Genomic DNA, 10354 nt, shown 5'->3' with positions numbered 1-10354 from the left:
ATGGAGCCTGAAAACCCTCTTTTTGTTAAATTATGAGTTTATATATGTTCAAGATGAAATAACTCCATGAATCTCTTATTAATTTAGTTATAAGTTAGGTTTAAAAGTGTTTTCAATTGGAGTAAGTCATATTATGTTTTGAGTTTTGCTATTCCCATGTCATGTTCAGTTAATTTCCGGATAAATTCCCCTCACTATGCTTTTAGCTATGTAATCATGGTTTTCTCTCATGTTTAAGACACTCCCATGTCCAAGATTTTGATTCTCACATGTTTGATGAAAAGTCTATGCCTTAGGTATTCGAACCTTGATTCCCATACTATAGTTTTAAGTATTGATATCGTGCTTTATGGCCATTTAGTACTAGCGGGTTATGAACACCCGATACCTATGTGTTTATTTGTATTTCAGATCTTCCAAGTAATAATTTCAGTTTAACCATAAATATTACTACTTACTCAGTTGTTATGATCATGATGAGCAGTACCAGTTGATATGTTTAGTCCAACATGAGTCAGTACCAGTCTCAGTTCAGTTGGGAGTAGGATTTAGTACCGAGTGAAGGCAGGGATGGAGGAACCCCCGTTATTTTAGGAAGATTCATTAGTAGTAGTCTCTACATTCCAGAACTATGAATCCAACATAGGATATGAGGAGTCACCCATAAGTTTAGGCTTTACTTCCTCTCAGGGGTCACCCGTCAGTTTAGCTTTGAATTTATGGTCCTTTGGGACACCAATTTAATTAATCCACACAGCCAGTGTTAGTACTTGTGGTACGGTACTGACACCTTTCCATCTGGGGTTAAAGGTTGGACCCCGATTAGCTCAGATTGGGGAATGTCAGTTATATGATACCTCCCACAGTCTCAGTACAATATTTTGTATATTTCAGTCCAGGCTTACTTGACCAAGTGTACAGAATATCAGTTATTCGGGTATACTGATCTTAGTCATTTAATTTATGAATTATTTAAGAAACATATTTATACTTGGTTTTTCATTCTCAGATATTACATGTTCATGCATTCATGCCCAGTTACCTCATGCATTTTAGCCATTCCTCATCTCATATAACAATACATTCAAAGTACTGACCGCATAATCTCTTTTGCACTATGATGTCTTATATCATAGGTTTGGAGGCTCAGTTTTTTGACAACAGTTAGACAACCCAGCATTACTCAACAATTGTAGTGGTGAGTCCTCATCCATTAAGAACATATTATCTCTAATTTAGTTATTACAGTATTTTTTTATATTCAGTCGGTCAGAGTCAGAGTTAGTTAGGGATTTATCCCATCAAATCCTCAAATATTTTAGAGGCTTTCAGACAATCAGACAGTTAGTTAGCCAATTTTTATAAGTCTTACCCGTTGTTTAAGCTACACAATTTGGTTTCTAATATTTTTACCAGATGTTTTAGACTTGTGATTGATTTGGTATTTTAGTATTAAAATTTATATTACCTTCTTAGTTATCTTATGCACATGTGTTAAGCTAATATTTTATTCAGTGTTCACAATAGGTATCAGCTCATGGGTTAGCTTATAGTCACTTATGATCATAAGCACCATTATCATGACTAGGGGATAGCCTCGGGTCATGACAGAGGCTCTCTATCAAAGGAGGTGTATATCTCCTATTGGTATGTTTTAAGTCCGTAAGGCTGCTTTAATAGGTCTATATTCAGTGTATGAGGTGATGGAGAAAGTTTAACTAATTTATAAAAGGCTGAAGACGGCCCAGAGTCAATAGAAATCCTATACAGATGTGAGGAAAAAGGATCTTAAGTTTAATGTTAGTGACTTAGTTTATTTAAAAATTTCACCCAAGAAAGGAGTGAGGAGATTCGATAAGAAAGGGAAGCCCAGTCCCAGCTATATTGGCCCATACATTATCTTGAGCTATTTTGGGAAGGTAGCTTAATAGTATGAGTTGCCTGCAGAATTAGCATCAATGCATCCAATGTTTTATGTCCCTTTGCTAAAGCAATGCATTGGTGACTCGGCTTTTGTCATTCCTTTATAGAGTGTGGACGTGCAAAATTTCCTCTCTTACGAAGAAGTCCCAGTTAAGATCCTTGATCGTTAAGTCTATAGGTCTAGGAATAAATAAATCGCCCTAGTTAAAGTCCCATAGAGAATTCAGTCCATTCATGGAGCTACTTGGGAAGCAGAAGTTAATATGTAAGCGAAGTATCCTCATCTTTTCTCTATAAATTAAGATTCAGCTTGAGGTAATGGTTTCCCTTAAGTGATTTTCTCATTTTCAATCTTATTTATATAACCATCCTCATATCAAAGCATGCATTGATGAATTCAGTTCAGTCCATGCATCATGTTTCAAATTCATCTACATAATCATGATTCTACTCGTAAGTATTCAGTACATGATCTTAGTCTTCTTAGTATCTTAGCTTAGACTATTTCATTTAGGGATGAATTATCCTAAGGGGGAATATTATAATATCCCACAAAGTCATAGACTAGTTTTCCACTATTCTTCACATGTCTAAAAGTCACAAAGTCATTATTTCACACTAAGTACAAGTGACATGACCATTTTAACACCCCAAGATTTTTAGAATTTTGTTTTTTGGACTTCCCAAGTTCCATACATTGATTTATGAGTTGAAATATGTTTAGGAATGTTAAAAGGGTTATTCAGGAGAATTTAGGTATATTTGGAAGAGGTTCGGGGTGTGTTTGGACCACAGAGGCAGTAAGCCTCCACGATCTTGACGTGCCATTGAGACTGGACCTCCGTGATTCACAACGTGCCATGAAGGTTAGTCTCCAGAATACACAACGTGTCACAGAGTCTAGCCTCCATGATAACCTCCATGCCCCACTGCATTGTAAATCCCACAACTTCATTAAAGCAGTGAAGGGTATTTTAGTCTTTTCTGCTCTTCTTTAAACACCCAATACATGACCAAAAGCCCTAAATAAATGTAATTTATCACTTTCTCAGTCATTTAACATCATTTATCCCTCTCCCATTCTGAAGAACAAAAATGAGGGTTCTTTTTCAAGAATTCAACCATCTAAGGTCTCAATTCCATATTTCTCCAACAATTCAAGCAAACCCAGGTATGTAGGGTATTCATCAATCGGTTCCTTTCACCCATTGAGACCCAAAAATCCCTAGTTTTCAATCATAAAGCCATTTTCCTTTTTCTTATTAAATTGCAATGTCAAATATGAAATTACTCAATTTTCTCTTAATAGTTTTGAATACTAGTCATGATAATGTGTTTCCCATGTGAATTATATTCTTACACGCTTTATAATTTTAGTCACCCATATTATGTTTAGTTGACACCATCTTAATATATCAATATATGAATTGAACCATGTGAGCATTTTGCCTGCATGAGTTTAACATATTCCCATACTCATAAACATGGATTTCATCAACTTAGTGATATATTCTATGTTTTGGGTCTCTAAATCATGAATTTCCTTATAGTGTTTTGAAGAATGTTATTGTATTCAAAGTATTATTCAATGCTGGAGCGTTATGAACACCTGATACCAATATATTTATGTATGTTTCCAATTTTAAGAAACAAGTCAGTCATATCATGATTTTATCACCATATTCAGATTATCATATTCATGGTGAGCTTATATAAGTTGTGAATCTTGTTAACTTTAATCAGTTCCAGTGTCTATTCAGTTGAGAGTAGGATTTAGCAATGAATGAATTTAGGGGTGAACGATTTCCTGCCAATCAAGGGTAAAACCTTTAGAAGCAGTCCCTAAGTTCCAAAACTACGTAGCTAGCATAGGAATTAAGAAGTATTCCTATCAGTTGAGGGTTTACACTCTCTAGAGGCACCGTCCAGTCGAGGGTGATACCCTAGTCCTCTGGGATATTACCTTTGTTGGATCCACATTATCAACCATGTGATGGTACCCTTAGAAAAGTTCCATCACCCTTCCAACTGGGTTACAAGTTAGACCCTAATCAACTTAGATTAGGGTATGTCGGTTACATGATAGCTCCCATAATTTTATTTTAGTATTCATGTTATATCAACTCAGGTTTGCATGACAAAGTGTTCAGTTTATCAGCTATTCAGTCTATCAATTTTACAAATTATTTTAGTATATGCTTTACATGGTATTGTATACATCTTACATATTCGTGCATTTATCCTCAGTATCTATATGCACTTCAGTTAGTCCTTATCTTACATATCAGCACATTCAATGTATTGATCGCATGCTCTCTTTCTCACTATGTTGTCTTATAACATAGGTTCGGATGCTCAGTTCCCCGATTTCCCTTAGTTCAGTTCCACTCAACAGCAGTTATGGTGAGTTCTCATCCACCAAGGACAAGTTATTTTTAGTTACTTTTGGTACTTTCTTGATTTCAATCAGTCTGAGTTAGTTAGGGGTTTGTTCCATCAATTCTTTATGTTTTAGAGGCTTTTAGATTTTGAGACTTTTTCTCAGTTTTCATTAGTAGTTTTAGAATTTTGGGTATTGTTTCAATATTACATATAAAAAGAATTTTTATCAGTTTAGCTTCTATATATGATGTTTTATTATTACTTTATTCAGCGCTCACAACAGATAATAGATCATGGGTTAACTAGGGGATAATCTTGAGTCATGACAATTACAATGGACTTAGGTAGTGGTGTTGGTTGTTTTGGTTGGTTAGAAATTATCGATTATAGACATACCTTAAATTTTTTGAGTTTATCTTATTTTTTCTTGTTATATTTTAGAAATTTAGTCCCTGTTGTAGGTATTTTTTCCTATTTGTTTAGGAGAAAAGGTGGTCTCCGGTCCTTATTAGACTTAAGATGCCCGTCACAGCTAGGCCCCTAGTTTGGGTCGTAACTTTGTTTTAACAATAAGGTGGCCTTGGGATTCTTCCTTGATCACGAGTTTTCATCACGACTTGTGATGGGGGATAATAAGTCATGATTAGGGACTTGTGATCATAATAGTAGGGTATCGGGATTTTGATCTTCAGGTAACGAGTCTAGGTAACGGCTCATGGTTAGACCTCATGAGTCGTTACCTAATCCGTGATGATTGGGCCTTGATTTTCCTGCATATTTTAATTAAGTTCATTTTGGTCTTTTCCTCCCTTTACACATTACCCACAACTTAAAAAGAAATAAGGGTCCTAATTATCATCAGTTAATCAAATCAAAAATCTTTATTTCTCTCCTTTTTAACTCCCAAAGCAAGAACACTAGGGTTTTACAAAGGATTCAACACCTATGCTCCAATCTTTAGATTTTCTTTAACTTCCTGGATATTTCCGGGATGTCTCTCATCCCTAACTTGAATGTTATGTTGTGACATATGTTTTAATCATTGTTCTTGTGATTTAATTTTTGGGTTTGAAATTGGGTTGAGGGCTTTTGATGATTATCACTTGAATTATATTTCCCATGGTTTAAATGTCTTGTGTATACATAAATTGATGATTTTTGGAACTTAATGGGTGCATTATTGTGGAATTTGGAATAGGGAACATGTGTTTCCCCAAATTGATTGATTTTGGCTTAGTAATGGCATTAACCTCAACCTACCTAGTTGATTTTGGTTTTAAATACGGAATTTTCATGATTTAACTCCCTTTTGAAACTATCTCATTACATTCATGGTTTTGTATTTTTAAAGAAACATAGGAGTCAATTGATTAATTGGAATGGATTGGCATTATTATGTAAGATTGCAAGCATAATTAACATGATGATAACAAGTAGTAAATACCTTAATATAATACTCCTTGATTTATGGTTGGGATTATGTGACAAGTATTTTAAATTAGGGCTTAAAGGGGGTTGTGTAGCTTAACATGAAGGTGGAGGTCCCGGTGGAGGGGGGACAAATTCTAAAAACCATATTTGTCGATGTGGGGGTGTATATGACTGTATGATTGGTTCACAGTTTATAATTTTGGGATAGATGGAACCTTGGTGTCTGTGGATCTCCTTCGAATTTCCCTAGTTCATGTGGCTAACATATACTAAGGCCCTTTCAATAGGAGAAGTTGAAACCCTATAGCCCGTGGATGCCCTTAAGAAGGATAGAGTTACATAGTCCAGGTTAATATTTTATGATCTCATGTTCATGACCCTTGCCCCTATCTCGACATCTTATATATATATATATATGAATTTGTATATATTATTTTTACTAATTTTGGAAATAGCATTACTTTATCACTTTCCCTGAGTTGCATGCCAGTGCTTATCCCACTGACCGTGCTATCTCTGACCCATGGTGGGCTTGATATACCCATCACGACTAGGTTCTGGTTCGGGTCATGATAATATAGTTGTATCACTAATCTTAAATTGACTCAGAGTGAATGTTGAAGGTGTGTAAACTATCAATGGTAGAGCCAAAATTGGAGTGGCATCACTTAATACAGGTTGTTCACTTCCTTCAACAACATTACTAGGCAGCGTATCAGTGTTAGATTCTTAGGTAATTTGTTAGACGTTTGGTAAAAAATTAAAATTAAAATAATAAGTAATGAATAGTCTATATGATAGATAGAAAAACTTAGAATAATAGATATTAGTTTAACTGATACATAGTTGTATAATAGATACATTGATGTGAAATTACCGATTCTAAAAGGTCTATACTAATATAATCAGCTTTATTAGATACATATTATCAAAAATAGAAACATATATCCTACAATTAACCTAAATAATACTACACTTTATTATAAAAGATACATATTAATACAATCCACCAGTTTATAAGATACATATTATCAAAAAGATATACATATCTCATACAATAAAATATTGTTAGAGATATATGTTAACAAAAAGAGATACAAGAAGTTAAAACAACAGATACATCTACAACATAAAAAGCGATACATAATTTATTTACTATGCAAACACAAAGCATGTTATAAGAGATACTCCAAAAACCTTCTAAAAGTGAGGACTATAGCTTTTGGGATTCAGTTCTAGGTTGACATTGATCTATATGCCCTTTCGACTCTCAGATTTAACAGGATGTATAGAATTACCTTATCCAATAGAAGGCTGGTTTCCAATTTAGCTCTCATTTATCTGTTCAACCTAAATTTTGTACATAGAGATTTTATTATTATATATGGAATATGTTCATTATAATTCTGAAATTATTAAAATTAGGTTAGTTTTTATATTATACATGCTTTAATTTAGGTGATTAAAGGAGTCAAATTTGATCAATCAAAACTTGATGTACAAGGGATACCCTTGTCTTGTCTAATTTAGTTGGTCATTCAGAATCACCTCGTCCATCTGAATGATGGTCTGCATGTGGTCTCTCTATCCCAAGATCAACCAAAAAGTTAATATTGTTCCAAATAATTAGAATATAATTGATACGAATCTAATAAATTGAAAATCAAGTTACATTCTCTTTATGAACATGCTTCCTCTTTAATGATTTCATAATCTCCATGTATTGATTAGTTACGAGTGTCTGAAGGTCATTGAATTTTTTATCCACCTTGTAAGAAAAGGTAGAATTTATAAGTGTATGTAGATAAAATTGGTATATTAAATGACCACATTAAATAGAAATTTACATAAGTTTTTATTAATGAATGTATCTCCGACTCAAATGATTCTATGTCTGACTTTAACAATGGTTGATTGGAAGGTTTTTTGGCATATTCGTAACCATTTTTTTTGATTGATATGGTGATTTTCGATGACCTTGTAACTTATCTTCTTAACTATCCAAACCAGTGCAAAAAGTGGGATCATTGAGAGATATAAGTGTCCTATCTAACTGATTTTCTTATGAAGCATATGTATCTGATTCTCCTTCCTTGGGCACCTTTTTGGGGATTGAAAATGATTTTATTTTTTCGTTCAAAGGCATATATGTCGTAACTGATACATGTTGTGAATTCTTCATCATATGATCATGAGGTATCCTCAAAACCATTATGATTTATGTCTATAGGTTCTTCAGTAAATTCCAACTTCGTTTGCCTTTTCATACCGAATGATGTTCATGGTATACTCTCTATTGTGGGATTAAATGAAGCAATACTAACATGAGGCAAGTCTAGTTTATCAAGATCCTCCATAGTAGGAATAATGTTTGAATATGAATCTTGTGAAAAAAACTTTTAACACAAAAAAGAAATAATTAAAACTAATATAATTCATCGCAAAATATAAAATACATACATCTACTCATAATCAATTATTCAACTCAACTGAATTAAAATGTATCTATTATAATAAATATGTATTTCATATCATAATGATTCATGCTATATTATTAACGGATATGCAAAGAAAATTTAAATTTTAATCATCACTACGGTACCTTGCTAAACATGCCTGTCATGAACTAATTTTATTCTGGCCTGACTGTCACAACCTTCCAGTTCAAAATTTCTAGCATTTTATTGCCCTGTCGGACAACAATGAATTTTCAACTTTGAAACACCTTTCAAACATCCACAAATTAAGAATGTAAGGCATTCCACATTACCTATATAACTGTTTTTCAATGAAATACTCCTATCTCAATGAGGTCATCAACTTGAACAAAGCAACTTTGCCCCAAGGAAAAAATTTATACTTGCCTTCCTCAACCATCTTAAAATCTGATAATGGAATAAGTGTATCTTTTAATTGGGAAAATAAGAATGTGTGGATAAACTATAAAATGGCCATCTTGAGAGCATCTTGATTATTGTTAAAATTTCTCATTGAAAAATGTTGTACCAACATTTGCCTATCAATATCATTTATTGATATGGGAAATACTTATGCATCAAAATATTGGAAGATGCATTGTGATATTGGAAATCTTCAATATCGCCGGTGCATTTCAAACCAGTAAGGAAAATTCAAAGATAGAAAATCTAAGAATATTTCCCTTGACAAACACATGCAACTCATCTTGATTTTTTAGCTGAATCCCAAGAATAAGTAAACATTTTGTAATTTTTCCAATGTAATTGAACTGTGGGATCTTGATATAACACCCAAAAATCATCTAAGCTAACAAGTCAAGTACCTCTTATCCGATAACCTCTTTTAAACCTTCTTTGAACCTAGCATTTCCGAAGTTTCCAAATCTTAAAGGATGTAGTGGAATCTCCTTTGTAACGTAGCTCATACCCAAAAGAATGACATACAAAAAATAGTTAAGTTTGAAAAAGATACATACTTCAACTGAAATTACCAAAATTAATACACATAATACTACTCTGTACTTTTATAAGAGATACATAGTTTGATGAAAGATACACGTATTTCCATGACAGATACATTTTAAAAAGCCTGTATGAGATACATATTATATTATACAACCAAATATGTATTTCTTACATTACTAATATGTATCTTTTACATACATATTACAGTTAAATATATCTAACAAGAGATATATAAAATATGATTTTTACATACATAGAGATACAAAATGCAAAAAAAGTATCAAATGTATTTAAACATGTATCTTAGCCTAAATTATTGATTATAAAAAAATATGCAATACCTTTGGAAGGCTGTCTCAAATTGTAACTTCAACAATTCCTCATTTTTTTGCATAAACTACGCCTCCTGAACTGGTAGATCCATTTTTCTTAGAATCTTACTGTAACGCCCCAAGTCTATACCACAAATGCTACACGGTGATCATAACAAGATAACCCATGACTGGTACCTGCTACAATAACTGAATAATAATACTGTATTATGTAGAAATTAGGCAGAAACTTGCCACAATGTTTAAAACTGTAAATAAATTCTGAGTACGGTACATCAATACCAAAACTGAATATCTGTCTATAAATACTCTAATTTGAAAAGCCTCTACTATTTGGACAAGGAGTTGATGGGACAACCTCCAGACTAACTGATACAAGAAAGGCATGGAACACATGAAACATATACCAAAATAGTCCACTAGTTCAAAGAATCGAGGACCACCTTGATGACCACTCTCGAATTTAACAAGCAACCAAAAAAATGAGATAAATAAGGGTGTTTACCAAACCAACCATCCAACCAAATAATGATTAACAACACAAAGAAGAACAAAAAGAAATGAGTTATGGATACAAGACAACACTACACGGTTACAACAACAACAACAAGAATGGGTACAAGAAAGTAAGATAGATAACTTGACATATAATGCATAAACACTTATGAACCAAAATATATATTGAACATTAAGACCCAAAGTCTTCAGACAAATAAAACCAAGTTCTTACGGGACCTTAAGGGAATTGGACTTCCCAAGCAACCACCATTTCCAAGATTGTTATCAACACAAGTGAAGTCCACACTTGCTACAAGGAATCCACCTTGCAAGACACTCTCTTGA

Source organism: Capsicum annuum, chromosome 6 (genome assembly GCF_002878395.1).
Source record: "Capsicum annuum cultivar UCD-10X-F1 chromosome 6, UCD10Xv1.1, whole genome shotgun sequence".
Classification (NCBI taxonomy): domain Eukaryota; kingdom Viridiplantae; phylum Streptophyta; class Magnoliopsida; order Solanales; family Solanaceae; genus Capsicum; species Capsicum annuum.
The sequence above is the reverse complement of the archived record's forward strand: the minus strand, read 5'-3'. Positions refer to the sequence as shown.